We start from the raw sequence: 21,042 nt of genomic DNA, 5'->3' as shown, positions 1-21,042 counted from the left end.
GAGCTTGAAGCAGACCTCTGTCCTGATTTCTGTTCCCTTCATAATCACTGTCAGATGTATCTTGTGTTTTCTAGAGCAGCTGTTAAGACTGCTTTTGCTTTTAAAACTCCATTCAGAAGGATGAGTCAAGGCTCTGGTCATCAGTGCAGCTTGTCTGGTTGTTCCAGCGACAACAAATTGGGTTAGCCAGCTTTTCCTGAAGATGGGAAAACTTTGGGCAGCACACGATGAAATAATCCCTTTAAGGATTAACTTTATTGCATAAAGTCAAAAGACGGTCACTATGAATGTATGATATTTCATAACACCTTGAGTAAGTATTCTCCACTATTTATCTGTTAGTTGAAATGGAAAGCTAGGAAAGGGAAGGGAAATGTTTCATATTATGTATAGGACAGAGTAATGTTTGTTGAGCTCTGCCTAAAGGTTTCTCACAGACTTTGCAAAATGCTATACTACCTCTCACATGACGAAAAGCCTCTCTCCAAGGATCTGTCACAAAGAAGAAAACACCCACTGTCGATAACCATATGCAGCAGGTGCTGCAGTTTCAGTAACCAAGCAGAGCTTCCCTGGAGAAACTCTGCTGGGAGACCTCCTTTTCCATGGAAAGGCTCCTCACCAGCTTTCCAAGCAAGCAGAGTACACGGGGAATATTCAGTAGGTGTTCAAGGCCAGGCTGGACAGGGCCTTGAGCAACCTGGAGGTGTCCTTGCTCGTGGAGGAGTGGTTGGAACTAGATGATCTTAAGATCCTTTCCTACCCAAACCATTTTATGATTCTGTGATTCTATGATTTGCTGCTCAAGTGCCTGATATCAGCAGAGACAAAGAAGTGATGACAGGCTTTTTCTCGATAAAAAGTGTACGGCTCTCCTCCAAGGCCCCAAGCAGCCTAAAACATATTTGAACCAACCCAAGAGCATACAGGAGCAGAAGAGGAACTCTTTCCTATCCTTTGTACTCATGCTTTTCTGCCATACTAAGTGCATGAGGAGACTCAAAGGCAGGATGGGTGAATTAACTCGGAAAACAAGCTGTCCAAAAAAGCTGAGCAATCAGTCCTCAAAAAATTAATGATAAAAGACTTTGAATAAAGCCAATTTGTAATGGAATGTGAGAAGGGAAGTCCCTAAAGAGAAGAACTGTCTACCAGCTCTGCAGCAGGTTTTGCTGCCCCATGCAGTTTACCATGGCAAGAAGCCAACTTGGCAAGGCTCGCTCTTCTCCAAGGAGCCTGGCAGTACGCCAGCCACACTCTCAGGTCTCATTGCTGCTGCCAAGCTCGAGGGGCAATCGAAGATCCTGTTTTGTGAATCTGCAGATCTGGTTATGACCCAGAATATGTGTGTTTTAAAATGTTCTTAAGCAAGTCAAGTTCCCTGTGTTTATACAGTGACTGAACAGGCGAAACAGAATACTTAACCCAGCTAGAGAAAATGAGCCACAGATTGTTAATTATATGGCTATTTGCACTTTGACTGGAAGAGGAAGTAAGCTGGTTATAACTACTTTGGGCTTTACTCCTGCAACTGCATTGAAACCACATTTATGACAGCTGAAACTATGCAATTTTATATAAATGTGGGCACTTCCTGTTTTTGAAACAAGTCCTCGGCTGCTCGCCCTTACTTCATGGTAACATTGCTGGAACCAGAATGCATTAAATGTGCTTAGTTTTGAAGACTGATCTTAAAATCTTATTTTACTAGTTTTAAACATGTAGATAAAATGCATATATTGGACTAGTGCTGTCAAGTATCCCTATTTCTAGGACCTAACCATACTCCTTAGGCGTTAGGAAACACATATGTTTACCATGTGTGAGACTGAAACGCCCAGCTGTCACCCAGGGCATACTCAGTCCCTGGTGACATGGTCATGGTCACGCTCGGACGGGGCGGCAGGCGTGTCGCATTCCCCCGAGCAGGCAGGCTGTGCTCTGAATTACACACACTGGCAGATCTATCTTTTTCCACTCAATATGCAGCATTTCAAGTAATTTGTAATAGCAGGTTTGTTATTTTGCACAGTACGGTATTAATTCTTCATTGTGGCAAGTATATGCACAAGTACATGTACAATTTTATAGACACTGAGTACAGGGAGTAACACAGTCCTCCTGGAATAAATCGAAGAAAAACATTATTTGACTAGAAATAATTTCAAAAATACCATTTAAGAAGCCTAATAAGCAGCAGTAAGTTTCCTGTGCCTTTTCTCTTACTTTGCTACTTATGTTAATTGGATCTCATATACCAAACTTCTGCAATGAGTACAGTTACATAAACCAGCACTCTGCTTTTCCATTGACAGTCATTTTCCTAAGAGATTACAGCAGGAAGACTGATCATATTGTTCAACTGAAAAGCAAATGCATATCCAGTAATTCTTAATGATAAAATGTGATAATTCTTACCAAAAAGCCCAACCACATTTAATTTACTATATATTCCTCTAGATTTAGTTCATGACACATTGCTTGACAGTCAAGTACCCCCTATAAATGCATGATATTTGCAATCAAGATCACCAAAACCACAGAGAAATGACAGCATTTCTGCTACCTTTGTTTTGCTCTCCAAGACCACAACCTCTTATTTCTGACCATTAGATCCCGCCCTTTAACTATAAGAACTTGCCAGCTTTGCAGTGCTATCAGGGAGTGAACAATTACAAACCTCTTAGTCTCCAATTGGAAGAACATCAAATACAGATTCACTTTAAAAGTCTTTATGCAAAAACCTCCAACTAAAAGAAACGCTAAAGCTAAAATTTCAAATTCAATTACACCTGATTTATTAATTTCTTTTTCACTTAACTTTCAAAGTAACACACTATACAGCCTAAGTCACGCCCTTCTTAAAAAAAATTCCCTTGGTTGGCTTCTTCCTGCCTCAGGTCAAGGCACAGTTTTGAAGCGGCAGATAAGCCAATCTGCAACTAGAAGAGGTTGTCCCTCGTCTCGGTCATCTTCAGCACCAACATTTGTCCAACTCTGCAGTTAGCAAGTTCAAAGAGTTGAAAAGCCAGTCAAGTAACCCAACCAAAAATGCAGTTACTTGACCACCGGTTTGGCGTCCTGAGCCAACTCACCTCAGAGTCACAGTGGCAGCAGCACTGGCACAAGGGAGACAGGGTAATACCTCAGCAGGGAGGCTGCAAGCCGTTAGACCAAGGTTAGCAGCAATGATGCCACATTTGTGACATCTCACGAAAACTGGCCCTATATTCAGCCTCTGCCCTCCAAACAAGGGAGGACACATTAAAATCCAATTAATGGGGTGCAGTCTAAAGCTGCTCAAGAGCCTCACTGAGCTATTAAGATCAACTCTTTTGACTTCTTTTTTGACTGAAGTCTTACTGTTTCTACATAGAAGCACTCAAGTTCAGATCTTTGCAAAGTTATTCCTAAAAGGAATGTGAGCATTTCTAATAAGGGAAGGGGGGGGGAAGTCTTAATGAAAGCAACCCAGATTAGCTAAACGATACATCATAGTGGAACAATTCTGCTGTTAAAGATCATGCAGATGTTACGACGGAGGCAAAGAAAGCCTTTCTTTAGCTACAGCACAGCTGCTGCATACAACTTCAAAAAGACTTGGCACAGGACTTCAGCCACAAAACTTCCCCCTCACTTCACTTCATGCACGTCATCTGAAACTTCAGCGAGCTACACCAAGGACAAAGCTGACATAAGGGGAGTTTGGAACATCTTATCAGCACTGGGGCAGCTTCTTGTACTGCCAATATTCACATGCACCTTCACAAAACTTGATTATACATCTCCATTCCTCCTCAACCCAGCAATCCTTCAAAAGCAGTGATATTCCATACTACTGTCCCATTTATTTATTCTTGCATTATCTTCTACTTAAAAGAGGACCGCTGAATTACCACATAGTTAACACATATTAAAGCTTCAAAAACAGCTATAAGAAAAAGTAAAGGAATTTATCTGTTAAAGAAACATTAGAAAGTATTACCAACTTCTGTTTACGTCCTTCATACACTGAGCTACTCTAAACAGACACCCTGACCACGAAGCTGAAAATGCCATAGCTTATAATCACATTAAATGTACATGTTTAATGCCAGTTTTGTATTTGCCACATTATATATGCACTACAAAGAAAATATATATTCACTGTCAAAATTAAAAGTTCAGCTTTTCCCTTTAAATGTCCTTTTAAATGTATTACAGCTCGGTACAGAAGAACATGCATTGATTTTACATGTTTAATAGTAAAGCACACAGAACTTAATTTGATTTGCATATTAACATTACACTTACTTGTGATTTCCTTTCAGTGATGATATTGATAGGAGATGTACCTGAGAAACCTGAACTGCTTTAAGATGCATGTATATGTATGAGATTAAATTAAGGCATTCCTGACGCATGGGAACAGAATCTTAGAAACTGTTTTTAATTTCTCCCTTTTTCTTCTTCTATTAATTCATATGACATCATCTCATTGACTCTTATGACATTCTTAGCTTCCACCATGTGAAGCCATAAACCAATTTGTCACCTACAATATTCTTCCCACAACTGTGAAGTTATAGCCAAAGAATATTTAGTCCAAACAAGAAAACAGCAGTAGAAGCAACTAAAATTCTATTAACATTCAAACTTCGAAAGTAAAACAGAGTAGAAAAAAATGCAGAAACATGGAAATACACACAGAAATGCACCAAAAGAGAGGTTTTGTAAAAATTATTCAGTCACTTCATTACTAAGAATTTGGTAAAAGGCTGGAAACCCATGACTTTAAAGAATATTAGCAATGTTGATTAAAAGCAGTGAAGAAAACTCATTAAAGCCTGAAATACCAGAAACATTAACCACAGTATTACTGTATTCATGAAAACGTAACACTTCAAAATGACCTACTTTAATAATAGTAAAATAAAAAAAAAAGAAACATGGGCACTAACCCCCCAACTCTACTGGTTTTATAAAACACCATCTACTTCTCAGAATTAGTAACAGACTCATGAAAGTGAACCAATTTGTTCAACAGATGTTTCAGTTAACCCAAAGGAATTTTACTTTTCTATTGTAGAAATAGAGCACACTGAATAAAATTCCACTATTATTAGCAGCTTTCCAAATATATTAGCTCAAAATTAGCTTCCATTTCCATTCTTTCCTTCTTTCACATAACAGAAAACATTTTCCATACCGCATTAGATGTGCTACTGAAATAAAGTAGGCGCATTGATAAAACAAGTCGTCCTCCTCCCCCTGGCCCCCCATTTTATGGGATACGCAGGAAGGGCAGAGTTTGTATTTTTCTTGGCTTTCCTCTCTCTACATTAGCCGATAATATTCCCAGCATAGCTCTGCCAGCGCACTGCCCTGCAGGCCCACGACACCCCTGCTGTTCCAGTCCCGTGCTGTTCTCCAACGGGCTCTGCGAATTGTGCCATCCTTTCCTAATGCACGCTATTACATCAGTCTAATGGCAACATAATTTTCAATGCTCTAGGTAAAGCAAATCATTCCATTTTGAACTTCTGCTCGTAAAATACAGATTGTTTCCCCCGTGCCCCCTCCTGCCTTTTTTGTTTATGTTGAAAGATTTAAAGAACGACTCACACTGCACAGCAGTAGTCAAACAAAAATACCTCAGGTTTTCTTAGAAAGCAGCACTTAAAAATACTGCTTGGCTCCTCAAGCATTTCTGCAGCCTTTCACAGAGCCATATGTAGTAGATCCCCTATGAGCAGGCTGGAAGGGGAACGTGCATTCTTACTCTGTGTATTTAATATAATATTTAGCCATTATCAAAGCTTCATAGCTTTTACTGTCTCTCTCTCTCCTGCAATAGAGTGTAACAGCTTATCTGGCAAACACATTCACCATGTTTCTAGGCACCAAAGACACGCTCTTGGTTAATTCATAAAATCTGATCTAATGTGAGATGTTTTGCACTCAGGTTAGCTAAGTTAAAACAGTATTTAGCTTAACCATGCCTTGGCCAAAAAACTCTGTTATCTACTGATTACAACAGCACTGTAGCTAGCTATGGACATCGCACTGGGAAAATACAAATCCTGAGCCTGAAGAACTGCAGATGAAATTCTGACCTCAAGCCATTCTGATAGTGGGCATTACAAACACTGTCTACTTTGTATATGATACAATAACCAGGCACAAGAGGCATGTGCCTGCGATGAATGATGAATTTACATGTAATTTTGGTTTTATGTACATATATTATTTGAGCCGACAGCATCAAAAAATGCTGTGCTTCTTGCACCCCAACTCAGATTACGTGATACAAACATCTATATTAAAATCAATATGCAGAGGCAAGCATCCACAGGAGGAAATATCAGAAGTGCATTTTAGAGAGACCTAAACTTTGCCTTTATTTGCTTCTTTGGCACGATATACCCACAGTTATGTCATACCATTTCCACAGCACCTCTGCTTCATTCAGCATACAGAATTACCACTAAACAAAACAGTAATCTGTTTTGGTATTTGGCATATGGTCGAATACCTTATTTACTGCAAGCTACTCAAATTTTCTTTGGAAGATGGAACAAGTAATTTCTTTGTGAATTCAGTGGTGCAGCTGAGTGCTTCATCAACATAATGGTTAGCCCTACTGTTACTCTGTTACTCCTTAGAATAACTATTCCTATTATTCCTAAATTCTTAACTGAAGCAGTGACAGCTTTAAGGTCAAAATGATTCTCCTGTCCTGAAGACAACTTTGTCTCCAGTTTGGCGTAACTCAGACCTAATTTTTCACAGCACTTAGCACTACATTGTGCTTTATATAGCACTTTCAAACCTCAACCCCCACTGCCTCACTCGCAGTTATCAGTGCTCAGCACTTTTCCAAATCAGATCCAAAGATCTCAAGTCATCCGCAAGAAAGCAAGACAAATCCAGTTAGCAAAGACATGAGAAAAGCCGGGATTGAGCAACTTACCTAGCATCACCTAGGAAGTCTGCAGCACAGCCAGGAAGAGAGTCCTGCTCGCCAGGGCAGCATGCAGCTGCGCAGAGCACCAGAATGGCTTCTGCCTCCTGCAATCCCCTGCCTCGCCTGCCACACGTGTCCCGACTTCTGCTGGAAGTGAGGCAGGGGTACTACAGAGAACAGCTCTCTCCACCACATCAACCAGATTCATTCCCAGAGCAAGTCCATCCTGTGCATGGAACAAGGCAGGGGTCCTGTGGAAAAAAAATAAACCCAGCACGTCAGCAGGAGGTAAATACCATTAAATTGTAAGGCTAGGCTTCCTCATGAGGGGCCAAACAAAATTGCTCTGCAAGGACAATCTCAGTGTTGACATTCTTTGACTTGGACACTGGCACACTGCAAAAAGTTTGCATTCACCGGTTCTAGAAAAAGGAATTCAGACCTCAGACCTTGTATGGTGCAGTCACAGACACCTACAAGTAACAGTAGTGGGGCCGAAATCTTTAGATATACCATGCAGCTCTTGTGGCAAAGGAGTAAACTGGTTGCAAACACAAAACAGTTTTCTGCATGGGGACTAGCCGTAGGTGATGGTTAAAAACATATTTTCAAGGAGCTACTACTGAAATCAGAGTGTTTATTTATGTCCTAAGATCTCTATAGAAAAAGACCTTCCAGAACAAACTCCTCTGCCCATTTTCCTCAAGCCATATCTTCCAGCCCATGTTGATTCAAGCCCTTGTCCTTCTTCATTCCTACCTTCAGCACCCATGCCAAGTCTCTCCTCACCCCCATCCCAAGGGTTTTCATCTCTCCTGGCTCTGTCAGTTCCAGGCTTAGCTGGCAGTGCCACAGTCTCCCCTTGACTCTCCCTTCCTCCCTCCTTCGTTCCCAAACACGTCGTCATATTAAATCTCACTCTCACGCCAGGTCTGTCTCCCCTGTTCACAGTCTATGGTATTTTGGGACTGGGACCATGCCAGGGACCCATGCATACCAGTGCCCCACCAGTCTGCTTCTGGCTCACAGGTGCTGAGGTACAACGTGTTAGTTTCATCCCCCAGCTCAGCCTTCCCCTCCCCTTCCAGGCCATACAACTCTCACATGCTCAAGACAGCATGTGACAACGGTGATTTCTTTAAAAGGTTACAGTTTGGTTATATCTGAGATTTTCACAGTGCTGACAAAGGCAAAGCCGTGACTCATAAGTCACTCTTCTTCCTCAGTGCCTATCTCCAGTGCTTCCCACACTGCCATCAAACTGTAGGCTCTGCTTCAAAGGGAGGGACACGGAGCATTTCCAAAAAAGGTTCTTTAAAAGAAGAGAAATAACTTTTCCTACATATTCTTACAGATAGCTAAATAATTTTGGCAGGAGAAAAAATTAAACTACATGCAAGTGCCTAGCCCCAGAGGCATTGCAGAGTTATAAAAAACTTCAACCAGCATCCTATACTGGGAAGTGTCAAGTATCCTTCCTTACTGCAATTTCTGGCACTTGCCTTTCAACCCACAATAGCCTAAGTCACTCAGCTCACTGAAATGAGAATTGTGCAAATATTAACACCTGAGACCAGTGGTCAAACTGAGGAGTAGTGGCTGCAGATGGACAGTGCCAGAGTGAACGCCACGCAAGCTGCCTTTGTCTTCACCGCCAGTTTTGTTGCATGCCTACAAGCAATGTTCAAACAGCATAGAATCATAGAATGGTTTAGGTTGGAAGGGACTTTAAAGATCAACTAGTTCCAACTCCCTTGCCATGGGTAGGGACACCTTCCACTAGATCAGGTTGCTCAAAGTCCCGTCCAACCTGGTCTTGAACACTGCCAGGGATGGGGCAGCCACAGCTTCTCTGGGCAACCTGTGCTGGTGCCTCACCACCCTCACAGTAAAGAATTTCTTCCTAATAGCTAACCTATCCTCTTTCATTTTAAAGCCATTCCCCATTGTCTTGTCACTAATCGGGAAAGGCCCTTATAAAAAGTCACTCTCCAGATTTCTTCTAGTTCCCCTTTAGGTACTGGAAGACTATTATAAGGTCTCTCAGAGCCTTCTCTTCTCCAGGCGGAACAAACCCAACTCTCTCAGCCTGTCTTCATACGAGAGGTGCTCAAGGCCGCTGAGCATCTTCGTGGCCTCCTCTGGACTTGCTCTAACATCAGGTGACAGCACACAGTCCAGCTAGCATTCCTTCAGATGCCTCCATTTTAATCCTAGAGTTACTAATGCTTGCCTGAAAATCTACAGCTGCTCAGGAAACACTTACAGGCCACAAAAACCTGAAGTAAAATGGGTTAGCTTCATTCCCGATGAAGGTCACGCACAGCTAACAGAGCTAATTTAAGCAACTCCATTTTACTTCACATTTCCACTAAATGAGGAGCAGTCATGTATCCGTTACAAAGAGGGAGGGTAACTTCTTACAAGACTATTACTTGTGGATCATCTGCCCCTGCCCAGAGAAGAAAAAACCTTCTTGTATGGAACTCTGAGAAACTTTTTTTCCTTTTCTCCGTTTAGTTACTTACTTCAGCATGAAAAACACACTGCCAGGTAACATACAGAAAGAGGAAAACCTCTCAAAACAAACACATTCTTTTAGAACAAAAGCTAATTTACAGGGTTTTTTACTGAGCTCTTAATAGCAAACAAGACAACAATTTCCCAATGGCTATCATAAATACTTCTCTACAGACACAGCCCAGAAGAGGAGACCAAGAAAAGAGAAAAACAGTATCACATGCTCATGGATGGATCCAAATTATTATTATTATTGGATTAAATTCACTATGACGTTTATTTTTCAATAAGAAATAATTATTTCTGAGGAATGGCTAACTATTCCTGTGAGATCATATTTAGTCTAGAGACATCTGATGTACCTAATTTTCAAAAAGCACTTATTAACTATGGCAAAAGAAGTATTTGACCCACATGCTAACTCTTAGAACATCCATGTTTATTTTTACAAAAAGAAATTGAGAAGCTACAAAATCAGTGTGTAAAACTAATGAAGCATTGAAATCACATTTCCTTTTTCAGAAATCTCTTAGAAATAGTTTTATCATAACTTGAATTAAATTTAAGCAGTGAAACTGGCTATCAAGCATCTATAATCGCTAGATTATTTTTTATTTAAGGGCAGAGTAATTTTCTGATCACTAGTTCCAGTTAAGATGAAAAATATAATTAGGTTGAATGAAACTTCAGTACTTCAATGTTCAATTATGGAAACTACATGAAACTTCTTCCTTAAAAAAGAGAGCAGAATTTCATGCACTATTTCACTTGGCAGAGTGTAGCATATTTGCTGTCAGCAAAGGACTTTTTTCAATGAAGAAAAAGGAAAAGAAACTATTTCCATTCATACAGCATTGCCCAACTGATTAGAAGTATCAGGCACTGGCAGTTGTCTCTCAACTGTAAGCAAGTGTGATGGATTCAGTTCCTAAAGACCGCTATAGAGTGTTCCGAAAAAATCATCTGAAATCCAGCAGATCTCCAAAAATGATATCTGTTTGTTTCACATTAACTAATCTGATTATATTGTCATCAAAATTAATATTTATGGGTTAAAACTACATCAAGTAGGAAAGCTTCAATGTAAAACAAATCATAAAACACTGATAACGGGAATGCTTGAAAAAGCTCTAGGACTGCATGTATTTATATAAGATTTGTGAATATATAAACACTCGGCTATATACATCAAGAAAAAGGTGAGGCTTAGTGCAGTGAACTAATCACCAAAAAGACTAATCTTCCTTAGGACAAGTGTATTCTTCCAAGGACTTAAAGCCAGCTGGCTGAAATGTATCAAACATCTTACTCAACAGCAAAGATTCATCCAAGACCATTAATCCATTGATTCATTGTAAGGTAAGTTTTTTATTACTAATACAGTTATCACAAAAGCCACACCAAAGAGTGTACAAGCTATGATCAGCTTACTGGCATGATTTGATGAGGGATTCTTCTCTACATAGTAACATTAATTCTGTTATTAAGTTTGTTTAGAGAAGCTGTTCTTTAAATCATCACAAGAAACATAATTTCCTACAATACTAGAACTTTCAATCATCAAAAAATCCCCAAATCATGCTTCCCATTTTGATTTCAAGAAGTATCTCAAAGAATTGTATAGTACAACTACTGCTACATTAGCATTAACACAAAAACTACTTCATGCACTGATCAACATGTATAGTGTAGTTTACTCTTTTATTTCAATCTGTTCAAATAATATAACACAATGAGCTCAGTATAAAACATTATGGTTCTTATGCAAATAAACAGACTCCCACATTAAGGTTACTGCTCCACAATACATTGCACACAGCTGCTCACAGCTTGTCCTCACACTGAAAAGTAGATTAGAATGGAATAACAACCTTATACCTGTATTACATTGATTTTATTGACTTAGGGCATAGTATAAAAAAAATAAATAAATCAAAAGAAATCTTGAGTTACCAATACTGACAACAGCACCTACAACTTCCCACAGCATCCTTAATTTTATGGCTCATCATCATAGAAAAAGAAGACTGTGTCTTAGAAGCCAAGTCTGTCAAAAAAAGCACCCACAACACCAACCTTCTACTGCTAACCCATTCCCTATCACAAGTTCCAGAGAATTTAGCTTCAGTTAAATATTTTTAAGGTTGAAAACATCTTCCATTCTTTACCAAGCACCTAGAGAAACACTGGGTGCAAAGTGAGTCAAAGTATCACTATTTTATGGACATCAGCTATTGTGCCCCATTAACTTTCTTAGGATCCATGGCAACTGCCAGCACCTTAAGCACTGTTCTGACTGACCTGAAGTTGGTCATTCAGAAGTGCTAATTTCATAAGCACTTATTTTAGACCAGTATGTAAACTCACCTCCCTTCATGTACTTTGAGAATTTGTTTATCTTAGTTTATGAATGACAATGCCAAAAATAGCTAAAGAGCAAATAGTAAAGGTTATATAGTAGTACGTTATCCATATGGCATCAACTAAAATAAATCTAGTTATAGTCTGTTAAGTTTTCAAAATAATGCACTCGAGTCTCAGATTTGTGAAAAAAGGAAGTTATATACTTATGTGTGGGATTGTTGTTTGGGGTTTTTTTGGTTTTTTTTAATTAAATCACAGAGTTATAAAACCAAAACTGAGTAACAACACAGATATAAGGATATATTGCATAAAAGCTAACAGAAAGTCCTTTGAATAAATACAAATACACCTGTAATATTTTCTGGCCACTGAACTAGCTCTTAGGACATATGTCAGAGTGAAGATGACTCCTGGCTCACATCTGGCACTACTGTACCAAAGCAATCCTTTTAAAGTTATCCCACTCTTATTATCGTGGCCAGGAATACACAGTGTACATTCATTTTTGTGAGCAAACCCCCCTTTTTGCTATAGGGTTTTATGACTATTTTTAGATTATGCTTTAATTTTGACCTAGGTAACTTTCAGAAATTCAAAAATACATGATGAAATTCATACATTAGCCAAAGACACAAGACAGTTGTCCATAGAGCACAGAATTCAAAAAAAAAAAAAAAAAAAAAAAAAAAACAAAAAAAAAAAAAACAAAAAAAAAAAAAACCTGAGAAATTTTATTGTCCCTAAACATACAAAAACACATGTGATGCACAGGTTCCTTAATATAACAATGATCATTAAATTTTATTATACTGTTTGTGCCTAATTTGTGAGCCTCTTTGAATAAGATGTCATCTTTTTTTACACCATCTTGCTATTCCAGTAGTGTGCTTAGCTCTAGAAATTGTGGGGTTTGAGCCCAAAACCCATGATAAGCAGGAGCAGAGTGTGTTTTCTGACAGATACTCTGTAAGCAAATGCGGATTTGATGCCTCAAAGCTTGACAGCTCTGATCTAATATGCTGGTTTCTCCTCTACTCCCTGGGCTACATTTGTAAAACTTAATAATCTGCTTTTTAAGATCTCCTGTTTGAACCCACAAATCTCTCCTCTCATGGAAATACCCCAAATACCACCACGTTATTCTGGACAGAAGTGTTTGAAGTATGCTGTTACACCAGGGTGCTGAGCCAACCTAACAGCTAACTACTATTGAAAGGTTTTTGTGATCCAATCCCTTTCCTTGTATTCATCCATTCACCCCATCCTTGAGTAAACCTAAATTTTATGCCACTAACTTGGCATAAAACCATTCATCTTTTTTTTTTTTTTTTTTTTTTTTTTTTTTAAGATTAGTGAACTGAATCATCAGTTCATGAAGGGCTGAGAAGAGTTTTACAGCCAGCAAGATGGGGGGACAACCTGGCAACAACCTGGCCAAGACTGTGGAGAAGATGACAAGGAAAAGGACTTTCGTTTCTAGAAGTCACCAGTTTTTTTCTTCTACCAGATTAAGTCAATTTATCCTGCCACACCAAACCTTCTCACTCAGCTGTTGATGCTTCTCCACTTTGCATAGATAGATCAACATTTGCTAGCCCAAAGATCAGAAATCAGGCATGTTTGCTGTCAGGTGACCGCATTTGTCTAAGCTAAACAGCCCCTCTAAACCACATACCTCTACTGCCCAATAACTATTGCCATCTCCTGCCTCTCTCCTACTGAGTGTGAAGAATCTCTGAATACCCCAAACAGCAGTTTCCAAACCATAATCCATGGTTGATAGCCGGTCTATAGCTAGTCTGACAGAACTGTATTGCACACCGTAACTGTAAATGCCTACAATTCAACAGGTTATAGCAGTAGCCAGCGAGAAAGTTTAGTATTGGGGGAAACACCCTCAGAAACTTAGGGAAGCACCTAGTGATAAAGCTTGCCTGGCCTGTGTCCTTGTGAACTTAAGAAAATCCCCAGTACACCTGATGGCCAGAGCAAGCCTCATTCTTAATCTATGGTCTCAGTGGTACTGCTCTCATCTTCAGCCAGTGAGGCTGGTCACCATGAACACCACACACTTAATACACTTCAAACTGGATAGTGCAGCAGTTACAGAAGTTTTTGTAAGTCTTTCAGCAAAGAGGAAAAAAGCAACAGTAACTTCAGTATTTTGGTTCAAATTGAGCTGCCTGGTTTCTATTATTTTTTGATTTCTTGCCAAGCATCTTTTTTTTTTTTTTCCTTTAAGCCAACTCACCAGCAACTCACTGTGGAACTCATGAAGCAACAGCTTCTTTATCACATAATCTCCAAAAACGTGAAACGGTTTTAATACTTACCTATAGTGGCAGTTACAACACAGAAACAAAGAATTACTATGCATTAATCCCCTGAATTTCCGACTCAAAAAGAATGCATAGCATTTAAATACAAGGTTACAATTAAATAATTCTACTCAATTTACTAAAAAATCAGGTAGCCCATACTATGGATATGCATTTATATAGATACGCATGCATGCATATATATAAAACTATAAAATATATGCTATATATTTATATCTACTATATAATAGATAATATATATATAATTTCCACTTCCGGCTAAAAAAAAAAAAAAAAAAAAAAGCCCCCAAAATGCCACTCAGTTGTTCAAAAAATCAATCCAGCTCTGATTTTATGACTAAATTTCATGACTCATTTTCTTCTTTGGTTCCAGGATCTTTCTGCAGGCACCCCCAAAAATGAGGAAACTGCTTTTGTTTCTGCTGAACACAAATGGAATAAATAGCATTTCTCACAAGAGAGAAAAGATTTTAATGGTTTCAAGTGATCCTGAAGCGTGAGTGGAAGCAAATGGAAAAGCTGCCATATCTACAGCCTAGTGCAACTGCAGTCCACAGCTTTCACCAAGCTAAAGTAATGCTCTCATGCAAGGTAGGGTGCAAAGAAATCATCGCACCTCCTCGGAGCACCCTGAACACCCCCACACCACATTTCCATCCTCCTCTATTTCCCAGACTCTTGACCCACCTCATCCACTTGAGTCACATGAGCACACCTCCCTTCAGCCACTTTTTAGGAAGCTAAGGGCCTTTTACATGATTGCTACCTGACTGGTTTGTAACCAGGCAGGCCAGTTTTACTGCTGCCTTAATGACTGCAAATGAGACGACTGAATTTTCCAGTTTTCTGAGCGGCCACTCCACCAGGGTATGCGTGGAAATGCGGACGCACACGCCTGGCTGCGGCCCTGCAGGCTCCAAGCCCTTGCACCACATCTGTGCTGTACCCTTGGTGTGGTTGGTGCCACTGCACGCACACAGAGCATCTGAACATGCAAACCAGTCATCTTCAGATGCGTTTTTCTTTTTAATAACTGGCCAGCTGGCATGCCTAACTCTCTGTTTTTCTCCTCTTGCATGTCAGCAGGACGATCAGCCTCCCATTCCTACCAATAGCCTGCTAAAGGTTTTGTAAATCATCCTTTGGTAACACTAGGGCTTCCCACATCAAATTTCTTCTACGTTCTCTTTCATCCCAGTTCCCATGCACCCCAAATCCCCATTCCAATATATCTTTCTTCTGTGCAGGAGGCAGGTCTTTCAGAGTGCCAACTTTTGAGCTGCTCTAGGAGGATGGGCAGAGAGGGAGCTGAGGATATTATCCTGGAAGGTGTTAACGGCCACCATCAAATGGTTCTTTGATCTCCAAGCAATTACAGAGCTGGGCCTGCTAACCAGATGCAAAGGGCTCCCCTCTTTCCCCCTCTTCTTCCTTCTGCATCCCAGACAGACAGAAATGCCATCAACTTGAGAGAAAGGCCCTATAAACCAATTACAGGTTTATTATGAATTTAAAAAGAAGAAAAGGACTATTTTGCTTTCATAAGAGATGTCAGAAATGAGTCTGCAAACTCTGAAAAAGACTTTTGTAGCAACTCCTGTCTGCTTAAAAGCTGTCTGAATATATACAATTTGAGTGCTGAAGTTTAACAACCTTTGGGGTTCTAAGAAGTTCTTATCACAATCATATATATAAAAAAATAATTCTTTTAAAGCTTCAAATACTACACAAAAAGCACATGAGATTGTTTTACTGCTTTCTACTAATTAGTTCTGCTTTTACTATATAGGTCAAGAAAATGACAAATTTTTTTTCCTAAACTGGCAGCGAACAGCCAATTCAGTAAGCTGCGTTTTTGTTTTCTGTGACAGGGCAGTGGAAAAATCTCTTTCTTTATTAGGTCTACAGAGACCAAAGCTGGCCGGGTGTCAAACCTGCTTTGTAAAAGCCTGGATCCATTCAGCCATGTGTAGATTCCATAATTCTTTACAACCTGTTACCAGTATCAACTTCACAAAAGATGAACCTTTGGTGTCTTCCAATGAGTGTTACTGCAACCCTTTATAAAAGGGAGGAAAAACCTGAACTGACAGTTCAATACGGGGGAAAAAACAACCAAGCAATGGCAGTGCCAAATTAAATTCTTCTTAAAATCAAAGGTATCTTCCCCCCCTCCCCACCTCCAGATGAGCTTTGCATAAAGATATAAAACAAGATCTCCTACAATGGTGGATGAGCAAGCTGGATAACTATTTGCATTTTAATAACTCTGCTCCAAGCCCCACTGTTGTGCACCTATGCTAGTTAAAGTGCCAGTTTCACCACCTCGCTCGTGATTGCAGGGTAGCCAGAACTTGCCATGGGGCAGACAGAGCAGGGCCTTAAGCTGAAAGAGTGCTGATGGCAACCTGATATAGAAGAATGATTTTTAGTTTAGAGGGACGGGGTTTTCAGGAAGGAAAGAAAACCTACCATGTTAGAGTGATTGACTTGCTTTTAACTACAACAAAGATGGATTCCTAGATGGCTTTGATGGAGTTATTAAAATGTTCTGCCTTGGTAAAAAGGTACTTTGCACATCAAATCAGATGCACACTGTATTACAACCAGGGAAAAATATTAAACTTCAGTTTTCAGTAAACACACCCAACATCACATTCTCCCATTTTCTAGAGCAGAAGTTTATGAATAAGAGCACCCACAATACTTCTTAATTTCAGACTTTAAAACTGAAAGAACTAATTAATAATTCTATTCAACTGAAATATTCCTGCTAAACTGATGGCCCTGTATCTATTTGTACTGAGAGCATTTGCACGTGTGGTTCTGAGTTACTGCCTGGGCTTAAACCACAACATTGTCCTATTTTTTTACCAATGGATTCTATTGCATTCTTTAAGATAAAAAGAATTGCAAACTAACTCACATATGTTTCCCACATTACTAAGTGCTGTAAATAATTAATTACAAGTAATTCTTGTGAAACATTCGGTATGCTTCACATAAGCTAAAGGTCTAGTGTCCTCACTCAGTACTAAGTTTGCAATGCTGCAAAAGTGCATCTGACAACACATGAACACCAGCAAGTTTTAACAACACCCTTTCATGCAAGTTACATATACTTATCAATTCAGATAAACATGCAAACATGCACATGATTTTCTTCAAAGTTTAATAAAATCTGCAGGGTCTTTAGGTCTCCTGAAAGTAGGTGTGATTTTTATCACCACCTACCATAAACAGTCCCCTTTAATACTCCTCACTATGCAGTCTGCAGATCACAGGAGCGCAGAGACTCTGAACTTAGTTTTATATGCACAAAAGCACAGGGAACATTACACAGTACCGTTTCTCACATGGAGAAGAGCAAATCTGTACTCCTCACATACAGATCTCCCACAATTCAAACTTCAACTGTAATTTGCTGATAGCTGAGGGCCAAGGATTTAAAAATCTTAGAAGTAAACAAAGCCAACATTTATGAATACAACATAGAAATATTTTAGCACCATTTCAGGAGTACAACGCACAAAACCCAGCTCATCTGCCTTTTAGAAATCTACTGCAAACATTCAAAACTCTCCTAATCTTTTGTCCCTCGCTTGAAGCAAAACAGCTTGTATTGCCTCTAAAAATAGGGAGGGAGTAGTTGGGGGATGTGAAGGGGAGAGAATAAGAGGATAAGTGGGAGTAAGAACTGATAACCACACTGGCATTGATTATAAAAGACCAAGTGAATCGTATTCTTAGACTATGGCTTTCCTATCAAGTCAAGCACATACACAATTATCAAATACAAAGGTTCATCCTGTAGTTTTCATTTTGTACATGCACATGCAAAGGAAAAAAAAGGAAAAGTTTTTGTTTCATCTGTTACCAAAATCATCATTCTGCAGGTCAACACTTTTATGAAATACAGGCCAAAGGATTAGTCACAACAGATTCATGGAAAAACAAAGGAAATCTGTATGCAAATACATGCCTACTGCGTAACAAAACCCAGGAATGAATCCTGCTTGATTAAGTACCTCCGAATACTGTCCATAAGGGTCCCTGGAAATGGCTTGCCACCCCCATCCCAGTTCCCAGGGCAACTAGCAGCAACTTTAGTAAGCCCACTGCCCTGGAAAAGACAAATGATACTAATTAATCATTAAAGCAGGTACCTTCAGTATTTCTAAATAACAATGTATCAGAGATATAAGTCCATGTGTGTTAAGTCTTAATGATTATGTCACAGGTTTTTCAGGGGAAGAAGCAGACAAGGACCTAGCAGGGAAGGCCATAGGGGCAGCTACAAGAGAGGTTATTGGGCTCAAGGAAAGCCTCTGCAGAGCTATGGCCCAGCTGGGAAGACAAGTTATTTGAAAACTGTGGTTTAACAAACAAGCCAAGAGAGTCAGCCAGTCATGCTTGTCACAGGAACATTCTGGTGTCATAGCGAGCCAGAGGCTGGCTGATGGACAGGCATGAGCACGGAGCATCACCAACGCAGCACTGCAGGCCTGGCCCTGAGAGGCAGAAGCAGCAACCCAATGCTTTCCATGGCTTAACATTAGCCTAATCTCAGCTGAGGCTTTGCATGAGTAAATATGACTCTAGGAGTTTTTCTCAGAGGGTTATTTTTAAATACCTGACCATATGAGCTTCCTTGGAATAGGAAAAAAGGGGAGGCAAAACTAAATAGTCATTACATATATGTTTAAATATAACATTAAAAAACCCACAAGACATTTAAACTGACTAGAAATGTTCACTTTCATTTTAATTTTAAAGCTGGCAATGGACCCGGACCAAGAAAAGGTTATATTCTGACTGAGATGCAGCAGCGTTGAGTTTCTAAACCAGTCTTTAAAACAGTTCAGAAGAGGGAGAAAAAAACTTTGCTCAAAATCTCTCACTCAGAAAAGTAGCAATTTGGGCTTGTGTCCTTATTCAGAGATGTCCTAAAGTCACTCAGAGCAAGAAGAGAAACCTCAATCAGGAAAAGCAACAGTAGTAAGCGTGGCTGTACAGAGTGCAGTTAACAGCAGCAACATTAACAAATAAGGTCAGGAAGTTTGACCTTGAGTTTTCTCAACACTGCTTTCCCTGAAGGAAGCATCTGCACTAATGCCAAAAAGGCACTTGTAAGTCTTTATGTATTTCGGTTTCAAAATATACGTGTAAACACATCTAGTTATATGTAAATCATCTCAAAAGATGCAATGGGATGCTCAGAGAACACATGGTCACAAGCACCAAGGATTATCAAGAGACAAGGCTGAAACCCTGAATGAAAACACATCTAATGGGACATTTTGGGAATACTGATTTAACAACTTGTATTTTTCCTGCAGTAATTGTTAACATATTTTAGAATTAAATTCCATAACACTACCTAAAATTACAAAGCAAGCAACTGCTTGAAAACATGCTTCAGTATATATTTGTATATCAATTAATCTCAAATCAGATGTCTCTTACTGTTTACTTGGGATTTTTTTGGCTATCAGTATCAATAATGCATGGCAAAAATTTTGCGTAGTTCCGCCATCATGCTGATTCATTATCCATTTGCTGAAGTTGTTCTGAGCAAAATTAGTTCATTTATTAAACAAAATTGTCTTTTTAATAGAGTGTTTTGGCAATGGAACTGTAAAATTTGACAATTGAACAGCAAAATTTAAATATTAAAATTACATTATATGGTCTCGATATACGACAGTATTAGCCATTGAAAGCACAGCACTTCTTCCAGTGTGCGCATTACCTTTCATGGTCACTGTAATTGCTTACTCCTTCATCTTCTCTTGGCTTTCCACCTTTGGATTTTAAGATCATTAGAAGAAACTGATAATTTTGTTTCAAAAAGAAAAACACCAGAAAGAGCCAACCCACAGTGATACTGGTTGTAACTTTTATATATATATGTATATATATATACTTACATATTTACTAATTGTAATCTTTGGGTATTCAACACATTTTAATTTACTATGTGTACATCTAGATTTCTGGAACTGCAGAGCTTCCCTTCACACAGCAGAGCACAACAAAAAAACTCTGCACTATCTGTCTTAGACTGGTTTCCTTTCTGCTACATACACACCATCTATTTGAGATGATCTGATAACTCATTTCTGGGTGTACACGAGTACTGCAGCTAATGAAGTTTTTGGTGGTTTATTAGAGGGGGAAGGAAGAGGTACATGGTACACAGACTTCTAACCAAACTCTGTGATGCCATACAAATCTTTCCTACTATGGCCATTCTTAAATGTTCGTTTCAGTTCCAAAGCAGCAATTTTCTTTCTGAGCTTGTAAGATTTTTCTCAAAGTACACAAATAAAATAAAATAAAATAAAATAAAATAAAATAAAATAAAATAAAATAAAATAAAATAAAATAAAATAAAATAAAATAAAATAAAATAAAATAAAATTCCCAACCACCAACAAAACAACAACCAGCATGAGCATTCACACCAGATGTATGTGTGTGCACTACCATCTAGAGAGACAGAATAAACCTCTCTATACCCACACTTTTGAGTATCAACAAGTTCTGTACTGAGCTGTATTTGCAATACCACTACGGGTCCTTGTCGTGCCGCAGAACCCTTCTTCTCAGGTAATGAATGTATTTTGGGTTCCCTCACCCCAAAGAGCTGACAAAAGGCTGAAGGCAGTGAACTAAGACTGGCAGGGGAAGGAAATTAAACATTTAATATTTACAAGAGAGGACTTGGAGTTCCAACCATAAATTAGCTTTCTTCAGAGTTGTTTTATCCCTTGGTATTTATAACCAGTTACAAGATAATAGTTCATTTGCCATGAGTGCAACTGAGTATCTGCAGGAGACTAAACCCATTAAAACCATCTGCAGACAGCA

General features: G+C 39.2%; 1 protein-coding gene across 6 annotated transcripts in view; it reads right to left on the bottom strand.

The window, feature by feature from the left end:
- The window catches only part of NCOA2 (nuclear receptor coactivator 2), a 192,703-nt gene that overhangs the window by 115,633 nt on the left and 56,028 nt on the right, over positions 1 to 21,042 (bottom strand). For all 6 annotated transcript variants that reach the window (XM_030475117.1, XM_030474974.1, XM_030475051.1 and 3 more), the window contains one exon: positions 6,953 to 7,197. The gene's annotated coding sequence lies outside the window, so the exon portion shown is untranslated. The remainder of the gene's footprint in view (positions 1 to 6,952; positions 7,198 to 21,042) is intronic.

This window comes from Strigops habroptila, chromosome 1 (genome assembly GCF_004027225.2).
Source record: "Strigops habroptila isolate Jane chromosome 1, bStrHab1.2.pri, whole genome shotgun sequence".
Taxonomy (NCBI): Eukaryota; Metazoa; Chordata; class Aves; order Psittaciformes; family Psittacidae; genus Strigops; species Strigops habroptila.
The sequence above is the reverse complement of the archived record's forward strand: the minus strand, read 5'-3'. Positions and strand labels throughout refer to the sequence as shown.